Source organism: Pongo abelii, chromosome 2 (assembly GCF_028885655.2).
Source record: "Pongo abelii isolate AG06213 chromosome 2, NHGRI_mPonAbe1-v2.0_pri, whole genome shotgun sequence".
NCBI lineage: Eukaryota > Metazoa > Chordata > Mammalia > Primates > Hominidae > Pongo > Pongo abelii.
In genome coordinates, this window is record NC_085928.1 from 136,880,967 (window position 1) to 136,900,162 (window position 19,196).

General features: G+C 38.0%; 1 long non-coding RNA gene and 2 pseudogenes across 2 annotated transcripts in view; all 3 read left to right on the plus strand.

Annotated features, from left to right (window-relative positions):
• Nucleotides 1-11,355, plus strand: part of LOC129058625 (uncharacterized) — a 32,578-nt gene extending 21,223 nt beyond the window's left edge. Inside the window, exons 3-5 of one of the 2 annotated variants that reach the window (XR_008523881.2) lie at nt 503-558; nt 9,640-9,711; nt 10,751-11,355. This is a non-coding gene — a long non-coding RNA (uncharacterized LOC129058625). The remainder of the gene's footprint in view (nt 1-502; nt 559-9,639; nt 9,712-10,750) is intronic. The other variant, XR_008523882.2, reaches the window with a different exon arrangement.
• LOC100450317 (phosducin-like protein 3) lies at nt 1,074-1,792 on the plus strand (annotated as a pseudogene).
• LOC100450678 (inorganic pyrophosphatase-like) lies at nt 6,315-7,243 on the plus strand (annotated as a pseudogene).
• Nucleotides 11,356-19,196: the final 7,841 nt, after the last annotated feature.

A 19,196-nucleotide genomic window follows, 5' to 3' on the forward strand; every position in this document is an offset into this window, starting at 1 on the left:
TTTTTGTATTTTTTTAATTTTGTATTTTTTCAAGTAGAGACGGGATTTCACCATGTTGGCCAGGCTGGTCTCAAACTTCTGACCTCAGGTGATCTACCCACCTTGGCCTCCCAAAGTGCTGGGATTACAGATATGAGCCACTGTGCCCAACCGTAAAGTTTCCTTTTAACAGTGAAAATCAAAAGGCTACATTTTATTACGAAATTCTAATTTTTTGCTTCGGTGAATGTTAAAATAATACATGCAAAATAATTTGGTACAAACTAAAATGGACACCTTTGTCAACAAATACAGGATTTTTTTAGCCAGTTTAAAATCTTTCAAACAAGGAAGTTCAGTGGAATTTGAATCCATTTTCATAAGATTTATAGAAACCATTCCTGAGATTTTATTTTTAATCAAGAATCTGGACAAATTCTACTGTTTTACAAAGTTTGTTATGTAATTTGAATGGGTCCAAATATTTCTTTTTTACCAAGTCTCATCATATGATTTTCACTAGGTTGTGTTTCAATAATAAAATGTATGAAGAACTGCACTTCTTTCAAACAGCCAAAGGTAAGATATGCAGATAAGTTGTATTCCCAGGAGTAAATAACTTCTTTAACAGTAAAGCTGTGTAAGTAACAGAGCGAATCCTTTGACCAAAATTTTAAAAGGATTTGGCTAAGTTTCCTGAGACAGATCACATGTGACATCCTGCTATATACAGGCAAGCATTTGCAGCTAAGGAACTGGAGCCAGAAGTGCACAAAATACTGCAAGATGTCATCAGTTTAGTTAATTTTATGTTTAAAAAAACTTTAAAATAGTTAATTTAATTGTTTAGAATAAATTAACCTCTCAATTTATATTTACTTATGGATGTATTTTCTACAGCACAGAGGTTTGCTTGTGGCAAGGTATTAAAAATTAGAACTAAAAACGTATATTTACAAAATAGACAAGTGTTCCAAATATGCTAACCTTGTCTGTGATAACGGGGCTATCCATAGCATGCATGCTACCTCTCAAGTATTTTTTTAATATTAATAAACGTGGTGGAGCAACTGGCTTGAGCGATTGGAAACAAGATGCAGGACCCCAACGCAGACACTGAGTGAAATGACGTCTTACCAAAAAGGATATCTTGCCCCCCAAGGAAAGTCTGAAAGAATTGGAAAAGGAGGTGGAAGAGGAGCAGCGCATCCTCCAGCAGTCAGTGGTGACAACACATAAAGATAGGGCTTTGAAAGGGCTGGAAGATCATGAAGATAAGTTTAATGAGGAGGATGAACGTGCTATTGAAATGTACACACGGCAGAGACTAGTTGAGCGGAAAGCATCTAAACTGAAGAATACATTTGGAGAAATTTTGGAGATCTCAGGAAAGGATTATGTTCAAGAAGCTACCAAAGCTGGTGAGGGCTTGTGGGTCATCTTGCACCTTTACAAACAAGGAATTCCCCTCAGTGCCCTGATAAATCAGCATCTCAGAGGACTTGCCAGGAAGTTTCCTGATGTCAAATTTATCAAAGCCATTTCAACAACCTGCATACCCAATTATCCTGATAGGAATCTGCCCACGATATTTGTTTTCTTGGAAGGAGATATCAAGGCTCAGTTTATCGGTCCTCCGGTGTTTGGTGGCATGCACCTGACAAGAGATGAGTTGGAGCGGAAACTGTCTGAATCTGGAGCAATTAAGATGGACCTGTAGGAAAACCCTAAGAAGCCGATTGAACACATGTTGCTGTCCTCAGTGCGGCGCTCCGTCCCCATGGGGAGGGACAGCAATTCCGAGGGTGACTGAGGCTGCAGCTGCTATCACATGCCGAACTGTCTTGTAACAAATTGTCTGGATTTTTTAAAAAAGGAAAAAGGAAGAACGAATCCTTCTGGTTTTTAGCTTTGTATAAATTATGTTTCAAATCTTTACATTTTAGAAATAATCATTGCTGGAATTGTTAAATTTTTTGAAACTCTTTTAATTATAGTATTTCCTCTAAAAAATTAAAAACAGCTATTGGTACGGGAAAAATAAAAAATAAAAAATAAAAAAAACTTATCCCTTCAAGGTGAAAGTTAATGTTTCAATAATGAATTACGAAAGAAAAAAAAATTTTTTTTTTTTTTGAGACGGAGTCTCGCTCTGTCGCCCAGGCTGGAGTGCAGTGGCGCGATCTCGGCTCACTGCAAGCTCTGTCTCCCGGATTCACGCCATTCTCCTGCCTCAGCCTCCCGAGTAGCTGGGACTACAGATGTGATTTAGATGCAAAAACAAGATAAATGCAATCATCATCAATTTTTTTAAATCTCCTATTAGTACATTCTAAAAAGTTGGAAACAAGATTTTTAAACCAGTTTAAAATTCTTCTAAACAAAAAATTTCAGTGGAATTTGAACCCATTTTGATAACAATAAAACAACGGTAATATTCCCTAATTGTCTGTAAGAACTACTGATTGACATCAAAGAAGACGGAAATCTACTAGCCAAATTTTAACATAAGCATTTTCAAATTTGGTGAATGGGAATTACTTAAAATAGCCAGTAACGAAATTCTTCCATTTGGATTTATGCATCTTTGTGAGACATGTTTTTTACTTGCAAAAACCATTACAACAAAGTGCTGAAAAGCTGAATTGAGAAACACATTTGAATGTTTTAACAAAAGTTAAAGAATTTTTTTAACAAAAGTTTGTAAAATAGTGATGCATACTCAAATATAATTATAATTTTAGTGAGAACAAAAACTTCTGTACTATTAATAATTTAAATAAAAATAAAGCAATGATTATCATTAGCATAGCTTTTTTTTTTTTTTTTTTTTTTTTTTTTGAGACTGAGTCTCACTCTGTCACCAGGCTGGAGTGCAGTGGCACAATCTCGGCTCACTGCAACTTCTGCCTCCCAGGTTCAAGCAGTTCTCCTGCCTCAGCCTCCTGAGTAGCTGAGATCACAGGTGCATGACACCACACCCAGCTAATTTTTGTATTTTTAGTAGAGACGGGGTTTCACCGTGGTGGCCAGGATGGTCTCGATCTCTTGACCTCATGATCGGCCCCCCTCGGCCTCCCAAAGTGCCGGGATTATAAGCATGAACCATCACACCCAGCCAGCTCAGCCTTTAGGGTTATAATTAGTATAGGTTTTATGATATACATAATAGATATTGACATGGTAGTTTGTCTATAACTTACAAATGAGTAAAAATACATATAGTGAGGATACACACTCAAAATTCTTCTACTAACGGGACATGCAAACAAAACTTTTGGAAGGCAGTGCTATTTGTGATGTATTTTGTGAACCCACAGCATCAGTGTAACATGTGACATTGTTGGAAATGCAAATTCTGGGGCTCCACCCTAAACCTACTGAATCAGAATCTCTGGGAGAGGGGGACAGGAATATGGGTTTTAACAAGATCTCAAAGTGATTATCTAAGGCATGATACAGATCTAATCAAGACACTCCTCTTTAAAAGCTGCCTGCTGCTTATGAAATTGAAGCAGCCTTCTCACCATATCATTTAAAGGCTTTCCAAATACAGCCAAGCCTCCCTTAAGGGCCTGTGTCCATGACTCCTCACCACGTTGGAAGCCCCAGGTATTCTTGGGTGCACCCTTCTCTTCTCTCCTCTTTTCTTCACCTGGAATTTCTCCCCAGTCCAATTACATCTGCTTAACCAAAACCTTTACAGTATTCAATGCCTACCTCAAAAGTTACCTATTCTAAGAAAACTTGCAAAATCTTAGTGAAAAAAAAAAAACCTACATATTTTTCCCCTGTTCTTTTTTATAATGCCCATGACATCTTTTTTGTTCATTTCTCCCTGGGCTGTATTGCATTGTGCATTATAACCATTTGCGTACTTATCTAATTCCTTCTAAAGATTGTAGGCTCCTAGAGAGAGACTTGCTTAATCTTTCTTTATACCTTAGCTTAGCACGGGCCTGGAAGGCTCTAATTGCTAGATACAGAATTGAAATAAAATTCCACAACTGAGCTCAGCCCACATTGTCTTCTTCCTTTATCACTCTATTGGGAACACTACCTCATCATGAAGAACCTGAATTTCTCGAGAACTTTCCACATACTTGGGTCCTCACTGGCTTTCTCTTCCCCTCAGATTGCATTTCTGAGTTGCACAATCTCTTCTGATCACTTAGTCATGACTGCAATTTAAACGCTAGAAAGCAAATGATGATTTAAAAAAAAAAAAAGATTGCCATGTTTGAGGTCTTACCAGTGCCAGATACTGTACAAAGTGCTTTAGATGATTATCTCATTCAGTCCTGACAAAACCTCTATTTGATGGACATATTACCACTCCCATTTTACCAGATGAGGAAACTGAGGTGCAGAAAGGGCTGCTAGAGTAGTAAGGCCAGGATTGGAATCCAGGCTGGCTAACTACAGAACCTGCAAAATCAACCTCTCCATTACCCTGCTAATAGAAGATACTACTCCACAGCCATCCTTATATTAAATCCAATCCCTAGCCCTCCTAACCACATGAAAAAGCACATGCATTAGAGTCAATCTTGATGACAATATAAAAACTATCATTTTACTATGTAAATTCAATTTAAATCTAGATCAAAGAAATCTAAATTACTCTTCATTTAGGCTGTAATCTTATATTCCAAAGCTTAAATGCTATAAGAAAGCTTTATCTAATTTAAGATTACTAGCTCAAATATAAGTACAGACTTAATACTACTTTTCCTCTAAAGTAATCAGTACAAAGAGTTCTATTCTTCCCATAGTAAAATATGTCATAGAACTTGAACTACTAGGCAATCACTATCTTTTCTTTATAAGAAAAAAAAGCTTTTGAAATATGTACCATAACCTCTGAAAAATACAATTATCCTCCCAAAGAAATTAGGCATTTTTTTCTGACAAAAACTATGGGCAATTGATCTATAGTTCTTTTCTTCCTCAAAAAATTATTGTATATTGTGTAATGATCATTATAATTAAAAATTAAGATGGCTTGCAATAATTCCACCATTATTTGATTCAAAATCTTTATAAAATATTGGCATTTTCCAACATTTATTTTTCCTGTCTATGTTCCATTTAAGGCCAAATTTTCAAACCCAGCTGCCAAATTACACATATAATTACTGCATTTGCGCACAAAAATGTGATAATTGCTTACACAATTTCAGAGGCCAGCTTGAGGCTCCTTTCCAAATTTGTTTTACATGTACAGTGCGGTGTATGTAGTTTTATATGAAAATTGGAAAAGTAAAATTCATGGTTTGTCTGGGTGATGTGTGAAAATGGATACAAAATAAAGCCTTTCTATAAATGCCTGGGCCTGTCTTCATATTTTCTCCCAATAGACCTTTATAAAAGTCTTATAGAGCAGCTCAAACTTCAGCTAGTGTTGGAGCAATGGCAATGAGAGGGGATGATGCCTGGTATAATGCCTTAAATAGTTCAGGTGCCCATTTTGTTGATCGATATATTGTCATGAGGCATTCTTCTGTCTATAAACTGCTCCCATCAATCTGGGCAAGAAAGATAAACGTAATATAAGGCCCGCAATCATACAGTCAGCCAAGATGACACCAGCCTCAATAGGGCAGAGTAGTTGAGCACTGGTGGCTGGGGATTTACCCTTCCAACTTTGCCTGACAGTTGATTTTGCAGCTTGGCAAGCATGCACTATGGATATAGCTCACAATGGGTATTCCTAGTGGAAGCTTTGGTTCAAGAAAAGGCAAAGAAACAAGATGTAGCTAGTCAAACACATTAGTGAGATGATCTAAGATATTTTTGTTTCAAAACAAAAGTGGGCGGAAAATTTTGGCCAGTTGCACATGAACCAATACCTATTCTCAAAAGATCTACTTTCCAAACTCAGAGATTATGAATCTGATCTCTGACTATTACCAATTATCTGACTACAGAACTGACCAGAAGCAATTAGGTCAGAAGCCTATTAAATACTGAAGGAAGTTCTATTTGAGAAATCTCCAGCTATTTTCCATAGAGGTTATACTAATCTACATTCCCACCAACAGTGTAGAAGTATTCCCTTTTCTCAAATAACTAACAACCCCCCTCAACAACCCCCGTAACTGGGCGTCTACCCAAAGGAAGAGAAATTGTTATATCAAAAAAACACCTTCACTCTTACGTTTATTGTAGCACTATTCACAATAGCAAGGTCATGGAATCAACCTGTGTATCCATCAACAGATGACTGGATTTAAAAAAAAAAAAAAAAAAAAAGGTGCTATAGAGTGCTTGCAGCGCGCAGGCGCAGGGCTCTCTCCTTTTATCAGTCGGCAATGCCCGCTGGGCCTGTGGCTCTGTGACAGCGGCGGTGGCTGGACTCTGGCACCATGAGTGGCTTCAGCACTGAGGTGCACGCCGCACCCTTCTCCCTGTAGTACCAAGTCTTCCTCAAAAATGAGAAAGGACAATGTATATCTCCATTTCATAATATTCCAATTTATGCAGATAAGGATGTGTTCCACGTGGTAGTTGGAAGTATCATGCTGTCTAATGCAAAAATGGAGATTGCTACAAAGGACCCCTTAAACCCCATTAAACAAGATGTGAAAAAAGAAAAACTTCGTTATGTTGTGAATTTGTTCCCGTATAAAGGATATATCTGGAACTATGGTGCCATCCCTCAGACTTGGAAAGACCCAGGGCACAATGATGAACATACTGGCTGTTGTGGTGACAGTGACCCAATTGATGTGTGTGAAATCGGAAGCAAGGTATGTGCAAGAGGTGAAATAATTGGCATGAAAGTTCTAGGCATATTGGCTATGATTGACAAAGGAGAAACTAACTGGAAAGTCATTGCCATTAATGTAGATGATCCTGATGCAGCCAATTATAATGATATCAATGATGTCAAACTGCTGAAACCTGGCTACTTAGAAGCTACTGTGGACTGAGTTACAAGGTATAAGGTTCCTGATGGAAAACCAGAAATGAGTTTGCTTTTAATGCAGAACTTAAAGATAAGGACTTTGCGATTGATGTTATTAAAAGCACTCATGACCATTGGAAAGTATTAGTGACTAAGAAAATGAATGGAAAAGGAATCAGTTGCATGAATACAACTGTGCCTGAGAGGCCCTTCAAGTGTGATCCTGATGCTGCCAGAGCCATTGTGGATGCTTTACCACCACCCTGTGAATCTGCCTGCACAGTACCAACAGATGCGCATAAGTGGTTCCATCACCAGAAAAACTTAATGAGATTTCTCTGGAATACAAGCTGATATTGCTGCATCATATTCATCTGGATGGGAAAAGTAGTAGCTTTTCAATGCTTTAAATTTGTAGAACTCATCTAACTAAAGTAAATTCTGCTGTGACCAAGCCAATATACTCAGAATGTTATCTGTTTAAAGCATTTTTCAAATCTCAACTAAGATAACTTTGAGCACATGCTTAAATATCAAAGCAGTTGTCATTTGGAAGTCATGTGTGAATAGATGTGCAAGGTGAGCACATATTGAATGTATATGTTACCATATGTTAGGAAATAAAATTATTTTGCTGGAAAAAAAGTGGCATATATACATCATGGAATATTATGCATCCATAAAAAAGAATAAAATAATGTCTTTTGCAGAAACATGGGTGGAGCTGGAGACCATTATCCTAAGTGAAATAACTCAGAAACAGAAAATCAAGTACCACATGTTCTCACTTATAAGTATCTCTGTAAACAGAGGGCACATGTAAACATGGGCACAAAGATGGAAATAATAGACACTGGTGAATCCAAAAGAGGGGAGACTGGGAGGAGGGTGATGGTCAAAAAATAACCTATTTGATACAATGTTCACTGTTCAGGTAATGGCTACACTAGAAGCCCAAACCCTACCATATGCAATACGTCCATGCAACAAACATGCACATGTACCCCCTGAATCTCTGAAAACAAAAAATAATTGAAGGACGTTCTCCTGCCAAAGGCACCCTGAAAGTATCATATTATCCTCCTCAATGGCTAGTTGAAATAATCATAACTAACATTTCCTGAGCACTCAATATATGTTAAATAATGTTCTAAGAATTTTGCATGCATTAATTTCCTCTTTGCATGCTTACTAATTTTAAGAGGTAAGTACTATTATTGTCTTTGTTTTACATCTGAGGAGACTGAAGCATAAAGAGTTTAAGAAACTTGTTGAATGTCATACAATTAAAAAGTCCCAAATCCAGTATTAGAACCCAAACTTACAATTAAAAAGTAGCAAATCCAGTATTAGAACCCAAGTATACAATTAAAAAGTAGCAAATCCAGCCGGGCATGGTGGCTCACGCCTGTAATCCCAGCACTTTGGGAGGCCGAGGCGAGTGGATCACTTGAGGTCAGGAGTTTGAGACCAGCCTGGCCAATACAGTGAAATCCCGTCTCTACTAAAAATACAAAAATCAGCTGGACATAGTGGCACATGCCTGTAATCTCAGCTGCTCCGGAGGCTGAGGCAGGGGAATCGCATGAACCTGGGAGGCAGAGGCTACAGTGAACCGAGTCTGTGCCAGTGCACTCCAGCCTGGGTGACAGAGTGAGACTCTATCTCAAAAAAAAAAAAAAAAAAAAGTAGCAAATCCAGCATTAGACTCAGGCATTCTGACTCCAAAGCCTTTACTCTTAATCCTAATAACATACTGCCTCCCAGACGGAGCCAAGGAAAAGAGTGGGCAAAGGATAGCCTCCTAAATACAAGACCTTGAGCAGCCAGCATGACCATCCAAAGAATTCACTACTGTACTCTAGTCCCCATTACTTCTGTCCAGCAGGAATGATACTGTCATAGACTAATGGCTACTGTGGGTTGTTTCCCACTCTTCTCTTTTCCAAATGGGATTCTTTTTTTAATTAAAGTTATCCTGTTCTTTCTTCATCAGTTTATATAGATTGTGTTATAGATGGATAACATATTATTAACAAAAGTCCCTAAACTATGAGAAGTTTCAGCCAGACATGAAGAAGAGGATCCCACATCACCCAGAGAATCAAAAGGAACTTGGAGCTAACACACTAAATCTTGAGTTGTTTCTAGTAGGAAAACATAAATGTTTCTGAGAGTATGGACAGGAAGAAGGATTTGTATGGGTACTGGATAGCCAGTACCCATTGGTAAATTAGTAATTTATCCAGCAACCTATTCCCCCTTTCTAAAAATATCTACCTCTTTCTCAGATGGTTCATTGGCTGCGGGCACCTGAACCTCATGGCCAGTCCAAGAAATGAATGAGTCCTGATTAGTATGCGAATCAGAATAATCTTACCTTATCCTCACATCGACCTTGACATGACAACTAGCTTAAGAATGGTCAGTAACCCAATCCTACACCAATCAGTACATAGTACCTATTCACCATGATTGGTTCAGTTTAGTCCAAACAATGCAATGAACAAGGATTTTGTTCACTGGTCGGGGAAAAGGTACCACAAAATCAGTCATGGAATGAAGCTGGACCTGGGTAGTAGAGTGAAAGAGAGAAGAAAAAAATACTAAAACTCGGTCCTTGGTGATATCACTGAACAAGATCAACCAATAATGAAACTCTTCCAACTCCTGGACTTCTGACTATATGAGCCAGTAAGTCTCCTTTTCTACTTAAGCCAGTCTGAGTTTTGCTTTCTGTTGATTAATAGGTCCCTGAGTTCAGCAGAGGGTCTCAGGGGCTGAAACCAGACTTCTGAGGGAGCTCCAGCCTCTTCCTAGAGGTGAGTATCTCTGGAGATGGAGCAATGGAGCACTTCTACAAGTGCTAGAGAAACTATAAACTAAATTTAGTTGCTGCTATAGAAGGAATTTCTCCTGCTGAGGTGAAGTAGCATCATTGGAGTGACATTCAAAGGAACAAGCAGCAAAGCTAGAACAGTAAGAAACAAATCCCTTTTTCCTCCTCCAACCTTGGAGTCACCCTGAAGTGCCTCCTATTAGCAAAGCTTAACTGGGATCAGCTTGCAAAGCAGAAATGTGGTTTGTAGAGTCCCAATTCTACCATCACAAAGCAGGGGGCAGATTTGGAGCTTAGAGATAATAACTTAAATACTATCACAGAGCAGTTCATTTTTACTGTGTGGAGGAGGAACGCATAGTCAGACTGTCAGAGAAGATAAAAATAAAAATAATCCAGTTCCTACAAGACGTCTCCCATGCTTCTTACACCACCACCTATAAAAGCTTTTTGAACACTGTGAAGTATCATTTAAGGAAAGGTGCTATGGTTATTATTTCTTCTGGATGACAGATTTGAATAGGTCTTCCCTAACAGCTTGGGTGTGAAGAGCTGACCTGCTGACATCTCAGCAGCCATATTTGTATATGAACTCTTACTTGCCAGAAACATCATAGTATTTCTGTTCCAACAGAAATGTGAGAATGCTTTTTCATCAAGAAACGTCCTAGGCATTGTGATTTTTCTCCATAGATATTTATGGAGCCATCATTTGAACATCTCTATTTTCTCAGGGTGCTGAAGGAGAAAATGTTGATTATAGAATATTCTGAAAACCACCCAGTGTGTATAAAGCTAATAAAAAGACATATTGTGGTCATGGTAGGAGTTTCAAAAGGTAATAATTGTGGCTTCACTGTGCCCATATGTTTGGCAGTCTTTCTTTTGTATAAAATGTCTGTTCGTTCCATTGTCCACATCTTTGTTGACTGAGTTAGGACAGATTTAATAAGAAAATTTATATTCTTATACCAATTTTGGCAGCTCTAATGACATAAAAGTCTTTCTGATGTTTTTCCTAGGGCAGTCAAAAGCAGTGGCCAACCAGAAACAGCCTTCAGAAACTTCCTTTAACTGCCAGATTGGAAGATCAGCCTTAGACCAGTGCTTTAAACTCCAGTATTTCTAAATGAGACCTAAAGGATAGGTATACCCTTTAGGATATAACTTGATGGCTTATTCTGTAAAACTTCTTCAGGATAATTGGGGATGTGCAAATCAGAGGGGAAAAGTGACAATCATCTTAGCCTCTTACAAGCCTAGAAGTGACATAAAAGGCAAAAAGAAAAAGAAAGAGGCAAACCTATTTCTAGATCTAAGGGTTAACCTAAACCTCTCCCCAAAAAAGAGGGATAATTTAAAGTGGTAAATGCAACTCAGTCACTAAGCAAAGTCATGTCACATCCATTCAATGTCCTACACATGTGTAGTTCACAGAATGGAAACATATAATAAACGCCTGAGAATTTAAAATGCTTCATCACAACTATTGCCCAAGTGGCCCATGTTTGGTTGAGAGGTCAGTAAACAGGCAGCAATAATTAAAAGTGTGGGCTCTTGGACCGAGTTGCATAAATGCAAAACTGGATGTTTCTTATTAATAAACTCTATGATATTGGGTAAATTATTCAACTGTTTGTGCCTCAGTTTCTAATTCGTAAAATGGGAGGATAATATGCCTACCTCAAATTAATTGGAGAAAATAGAATGCCACAAAAATACAGTGGCTTAAAGATGATACAAGTTTTTTCTCATGTGGCAGTGGATCCAGTAGTGGAGAGGTTCTGCTCTACTCACCCATTCACACACCCACGTGCCCTCCATCTTGTTACTCTACCTTCCCCTAGGTCATTGTCCTCATCTTCTTTGTGGAGGTTGGGTCATAGAATTCCATCTCGAAGGAATGGAAATAGAACACTGGCCCAGGACAAAGGGATTTTCCTTTAAGGAGGTGACCTATAGTTGCACTCAACATTTACACTCACATATTGGCCCTAACATGTTCATGTGCTTCAAAGGAAGCTGGGAAATATAGTGGCTAGTTGGAAGTCCATGTGTCCAGCTCTATTGTTTTGAGAAAAGGGAGAAATGGATTTTAATAAGCAAGGAGAGTCTGTCATCCTACCTCATAAGGTTGCTATGAAGTAAATGAGATAATGCGCTTAGAAGAACTGAGACATTTAGTGAGTGTTCTATAATAGCTAAATATTGGTATTGCCAGGTTAACAAGCTCCTCTTTCTCCTTATTTCAGGTACAATTCCCTTTTTAATGTTAGCCATTTGACTTTCTTTGGCCAATGAAATGTTCATGGCAGTGAAAAGTATCGTTTCTGGACAGAAGGATTAATAGTCAGTATGCCATTCACCCTGTTTTTGTGTTTGTTTCTCTTTTTGTTTTGTTTTGCTTTCCCCTGCCATGGTAATCATGGAAGCACTTGTCAGCCTGGATCCCTGAGTAAATATGATGAGAAAGGGCCACCTGAAAACTCACAGATATGTAACATGAACAAGAAGTCACTGAGATTCTAGAATTGTTTGTTACTGCAGTATAACCTAGCTCATCTTGACTAATACATGAAGGCCCTGGGACATTTGTCAGAGAAGGAATTTTAGAAGGCTCCTTCACCTTAGAGTTTTGGAATGTCAATTAATATCATTAAAAGTAAACATGAAAACTGGCTGATAAGCTTATGCATCCCTTAGCTACTGTGAAATCATAGTTGATTAAACTGAGATACCATAGGTGTTAATGACTATGTATGCAAGACAAACCAATCTACGTGGGCTTGATATTATACTGTAGAAACACGTTCATTGATTGCAAAGGTCTTCCTTCCAAGACTGCATCTGAAAGCAAACTGACATTTAGAATCTTCTGATTCACCTCCCCTGAAATAGAGAAGATTGCCATCTGGCCACAGCTGTGAAAATGCCAACATCAAAGGGATAGGTCCTGAATGGAAATTCAGGCCCTGTGAAATTTTTTCATTTCCTTGAATTTGGATTTTAGTATTTCTTCCAGATGAATCCAGTATTAGCAATTCAAAGAATATCATGTAGCTGTTAAAGGTTGTATTCACCTGCAAGAACCCAGAGAGCAGATAGTGTAAGTAGCTTGTTAGGATGATAGACATAAAACCATTGCAGCTATTACTTATGATCGTTTACCACATTAATTAGCAAGGTATTAAGTGTTCTACCCACATAATCTCATTTAATCTTCACATCAGTCTTTTTAAGGCAGATACTACTAGTAGTCCCATTTTACAATTGAGGAAACATGAGCTTAGAAAAGTTACATAGACATTTATTTTCTTGCTCATGTTACATGCCCATGGGTTATGTAAAATGACTAAAGTCAGCAGTCCATGAAAGGAGTAATTGGAATGTGAACTCAAGCATATGACTCCAAAGCCCATTTGTTGAGCCAATAAGCTGTACCTCCAAGTGAACATAACAAGTGTTAGAACTGAGGTTCGTACAAAGATCTGTGGGAGCAAAGAAACAGCAAAGTACATAGATTAATCAAGGAAGGATTCATTGAGAGTTAGATTCCTATTTGATAGGAATTTGCCACATAGAAAAGGGGGGAGGACATTCCAGCAAAAGAAAATGTTGTACTTCTCCTAAACAGCTGATTTATTATTAGTATTATTGTCACTGTGACTCTTAAAACTAACCAAATTTCCACCTTTACATTGGCTGCCAGGGAACTCACAGTCACATTTATAATACTTCTTCAGCAACTATATGGAACCTAATGATATAAGCATTTGTATAGCGACCAAACCTTTATCAGAATTCCACACCCACTTTTTCTCTTTATCTAATTTTTTTATCTTTTTATGTTTTATCCTATATTATTAGAAATCTTTTATAAATATCCTCAGATTCAGATTTTTTTTGGAACAATGAGGCATATAGATAAATAAATTCATTAATAAGAAAAATAAATGTTTTTCCTTTTCTAACGTCTTCCTCAGATTCATTTTGTAACAATAAAGCAAAAACATAAATAAATAAATAAATACAGACAGACAGACAGACAGTGCTTTTCCCATAACAAGGCCATGAATTCCTAAAATATAGAGCATCCATGTATCAGGCTAGCAAAACTTCAAAATTTAATAATACCATCTGTTGGTAAGGCTATGGGGAAATAGGCAATCTCATACAGTGCTGGTGGAAATGTAAGTTAATAAACTTATGGAAAGCAATTTGGTAATAGCTATCAAAATTAAAAATTCATAAGACCACTGACCTGGCATTTTCTCATTTAGATATTTATCCTAGAGATATACTGGTACCCATACAAAATGACTATGTACAAAGTTACTCTCTTCAGCCTCATATCTAATAACAAGATGCTAGGAAGCAAAATTAACATCCAATAAAGGAATGGTTAAATAAATTACTTTTTTCAGTTCTCAAACGCTTTTAGATCTTTGAAATGCTCATGGTATATAGACACTGGCCTACAATGTACGATGATCAAATTGGCCCTAACAGAGCCAATAAGCTCAATCTTCATTCCACTTTACCACAGTGCCTTATTATACTGCCAGGTCATTTTCTGCTGCATATAAGGAAAGAAAATAACTTGCCAGTAAATAAATATCTGCATTGTTTTCATTCATTCAATGCATTCATTCATTATCTATCAAATACTTACAGCACCTACTCTGTGCCAAGTACTCTAGTAGGCATTTTTTAGGTCAGAGATCCAATATGCATATATTTACAGACCACACGGATTACTGACTGGTAAGAAATGAATCAGAAAATTCATGCTGAGTCAGAGCAAAATGGCCAAATAGAAGCCTCTACCGATTGTCCCCCTCGCAAGAACACCAAATTTAACAACTATCTACACATCATAAGATGTGTAGATGTGTAGCACCATCATAAGAATCAAAAACCAGTTGAGCAATCACAGGACCTGGTTTTAACTTGATATCACTGAAAGAGACACTGAAGATGGTAGGAAAAATAATCCTGTATTACCAACAACACCACCCCCCCATCTCCCAGTAGCAGCCACATGGCATAGAGAATCTCTGTACTTGTGGGAGGGAGAGCACAGTGACTGTGGGACTTTGCAATAGAACTCAGTTCTGCCCAGTCACAGCAGAAAGCAACACCAGGCAGAACTCTGCAGACACCTACAGAGGAAGCATTTAGGCTAGCCCTAGCCAGAGGAGAATCGTCCATCCCAGTGGTCAAAACTTAGGTTCTGGCAAGCCTCACCACAACAGGCTAAATGGCTCTGGGATTCTAAATAAACTTGAAGTCTAGGCCACAAGGACTGCAACTCCTAGGGAGGTCCTAGTGCTGTGCTAGGCTTGGAGTCAGTGGACTTAGGGGGCACATAACCTAGTGAAACACCAGGTGAGGCAGCCAAGAGAGTGCTTGTGCCACCTTTTCTCCAGCCTAGTGTAGCTGGCAGCTCCAAAAGATTTTTTCTTCTGCTCAAGGAAAGGAAAGGGAAGAGTAGAGAAGATTTTGTCTTTCAACTTGGATACAAGCTCAGTCACAGTATGATAGGGCATCAGGCAGAGTCCTGAGGCACCCATTCCAGGCCCTCGCTCCCAGATGACATTTCTAGACATACCCTAGGCAAGAAGGGAACCTGCTGCTTTGAAGGGAAGGACCTAGTCCTGGCAAGATCCATTACCTGCTGACTAAAGAGTCAGCAGTGGTAGCCAGGTGGTACTCACCATGGGCCTTCGATGAGACTCAGAGATGTGCTGGCTTCAGGTGTGACCCAGCACATTCCCAGTGTAGTGGCTACAGAAAGAGACTCCTGCTGGAGAAAAGCAAAGAGAAGAGTAAAGGGGACCTTGTCTTGCAGCTTAGGTATCAGCTCAGCCACAGTGGGATAGAGCATCAATTGGGCTCTTGGGGTCCCTGATTCCATGCCTTGGCTCTTGGATGGTATTTCTAGACCTGCCTTGGGCCAGAGGGGAGCCCACTACCCTGAAGAGTGAGTCTGTTAGGCCTGAAAGCATTTACAACAAGCTGACCAAAGAGCCCTTGGGCCCTAAGTGATATTCATTGGTAGCCTGGCAATACTCCCCACAGACCTGTAGTGGTGGTGGCCATAAGGAAAGACTCCACTGCTAACGGAAAGCGGGGGCAAGAGTGGGAAGGACTTCATCTTAGGACTTGGGTGCCAGCTCAGCTGCAGTAGAATAGAGCACCAGGTAGATTCTTAAGGTTCCCAACTCCAGGCCCTAGGTCCCAGACAGCATTTCTGGACCCACCTGGGACCCGGGGGAACTTTCTACCCTCAAGGGAAGGACACAAGACTGACTGGCTTTGCCACCTGCTGATTGTAGAGACCTAGGGCCTTGAGCAAACATAAGCAGTAGCCATATAGTGGCTACAATGGCCTTTAGTGAGATCCAGTGCTATGCTGGCTTCAGGTCTGACCTAGCAGAGTTGCAGTGGTGGGGGCCACAGGGGTGCTTGTGTCACCCCTCCCCCTAGCTCCAAGAAGCTCAGCACAGAAAGAGAGAGACTCTGGTTATTTGGGAAAAACTTAGGGAAGAGAATAAGGGTCTCTGCCTAGTAATCCAGAGAATTCTTCTGGATCTTATCCAAGATCACCAAGGTGGTACCTCTATAAGACTGCAAGAAACACAGCATTACTGGACTTGGGGAGTCCCCTAATGAGGATATGGCTGCAGTGACCAAAAAGATCACAACACCAAACTCCCTTCAAATACCTGGAAAGCCTTCCCAACAAGGATGGGTACAAACAAGCCCAGACTGTGAAGACTACAATAAATATCTAACTCTTCAATGCCCAGACACAGGTGAACATCCACAAGCATCAAGATCATCTAGGAAAATATAACCTCACAAAATAAACTAAATAAGTCACCAGGGAACAATCTAGAGAGACAGAGATAATGTGACCTTTCAGATAATTCAAAAAAGATGTTTTGAGGAAACACAAAGAAATTCAAGATGACCCAGAGAAGGAATGCAGAATTCTATCAGATAAATTTAACAAAGAGATTGAAATAATTAAAAAAAAAATCAGAAATTCTGGAGTTAAAATGCAATTGACATCTTGAGGAATGCATCAGAGTCTCTTAATAGCAGAATTGATCAAGCAGAAAAAAAAATAGTGAGCTTGAATATAAGCTATTTGAAAATACACAGACAGGAGAGAAGAGAAAATAAAAAAAAATAATAAAAAACAATGAAGCATACCTACAAACTCTAGAAAATAGCCCCAAAAGGGCAAATCTAACAGGTACTGGCCTTAAAGAGGAGGGAGAGAGAGAGAGAGATAGGGGAAGAAAGTTTATCCAAAGGGATGAAAACAAAGAACTTTCAAAACCTAGAGAAAGATATCAATAGCCAAGTACAAGAAAGTTATAGAACACCAAACAGATTTAGCCCAAAGAAAACCACCTCAAGGTATTTAATAATCAACATCCCAAAGGTCAAGGATAAAGAAAGGATCCTAAAAGCAGGAAGAGAAAAAAAAAACAAATAACATACAATGGAGCTTTAATACGTCTGGCAGCAGACTTTTTAACAGAAACCATACAGGCCAGCAGAGAGTGGTACGACATATTTAAAGTGCTGAAGATAAATAATTTTACCCTATAATAGTATATTGGGTGAAAATATCCTTCAAACATGAAAGGGAAATACAGACTTTCCCAGACAAACAAAAGCTGAGGGATTTCAACAACACCAAAACTGTCCTACAAGAAATACTAAAGAGAGTTCTTTAATCTTAAAAAAAAAAAAAAGGATTTTATTGAGCAATAAGAAATTATCTAAAGGTAGAAAACTCACTGGTAATAGTAACTACACAGAAAAACACAGAATAGTATAACACTGTAATTGTGGTGTAAAAACTACATATAGGTAGAATAGAAAGACTAAAAGATGAACTGATAAAAATTAAAGAAATTAAAACATACAACCAGAGACAATCACCTTCACCAAAAGGAAGATAGGAAGGAAAGAAGGAAGAGGAGACTACAAAACAACCAGAAAACAAATGACAAAAGGGCAAGAGTAAGTCCTTACTTATCAATAATAACATTGAATATAAATGAACTAAACTCTCCAAAGGACATAGAGTACCTAAATGAATTTTTAAAACACTGAGTGATCTGTTGCTGACAAGAAATATGTTTCACCTATAAAGACACACATAGGCTGAAAATAAAGGGATGGAAAATAATATTTCATGGAAAATAATATTTCATGCAAATGGAAACCAAAAATGAGCAGGAGTAGCTATAGAGTAGCTATACTTATATCATACTAAATAGATTTCAAGACAAAAACTATAAAAACAGGCAAAGAAGGTCATAATGATAAACTGGTCAATTCAGCAAGAAGATATAATGATTGTAAATGTATATTCATCCAACACTGGAGCACCCAGATAGATAAAGCAAATATTATTAGAGTTAAAAAGAGAGATATGCCCAAATATAGTAATAGCTGGAGACTTCAACACCCCACTTTCATCATTGGACAGATATCCCAGAGAGAAAATCAACAAAGAAACATCTGTCTTAATCTGCACTTTGACCAAATGGACCTAATAGATATTTCAGAACATTTCATCCAACTGCTGCAAAATACACATTCTTCTCCTCAGCACATGAATTGTTCTCAAGTATAGACCATATGTTAGGCCACAAAACAAGTCTTAAAACATTCAAAAATTGGAAATAATATCAAATCTCTTCTCTGACCACATGGAATAAAAATAGAAATCAATAATAGGAGGAATTTTGAAAACTATACAAATACATAGAAATTAAATAATATGCTCCTGAATGACCAATGGGTCAATGAAGAAATTAAAAAGAAAATTGAAAAATTTCTTGAAACAAATATTAATGGAAATACAACATATCAAAACCTGTGGGATATAGCAAAAGGACTACTAAGAGGAGAGTTTATAACTATTAAGTGCCTACATCAAAAAAAGTAGTAAAACTTCAAATAAACAACCTAATAATGCATCTTAAAGAATTAGAAGAGCAAGAGAAAAATCAAACATCAGTAGAAGAAGATAAATAATAGAGATCAGAGCAGAAATAAATGAAATTGAAATGAAGAAAATACAAAAGATCAACGAAATGAAAAGTTGGTTATTTGAAAAGATAAATAAAATTGACACACCTTTAGCCAGAATAACTAAGAAAAAAAGAGAGAAGACCCAAATAAATAAAATCAGAAATGAAAAAGGAAATATTACAGTTGATATTGCAGAAATTCAAAAGACTGTTAGAGGCTACTATGAGCAATTATATGCCAATAAGAAAAACCTAAAAGAAATGGGTAAATTCCTAGACACATACAACTTACCAAGATTGGGCCATGAAGAAATCCAATAGGTGAACAGACTAATAACAAGTAAGGAAATCAAAGCTGTAATAAACAAAAATGTCCCAGTAAAGAAAAGCCCAGGACCTGAGAGCT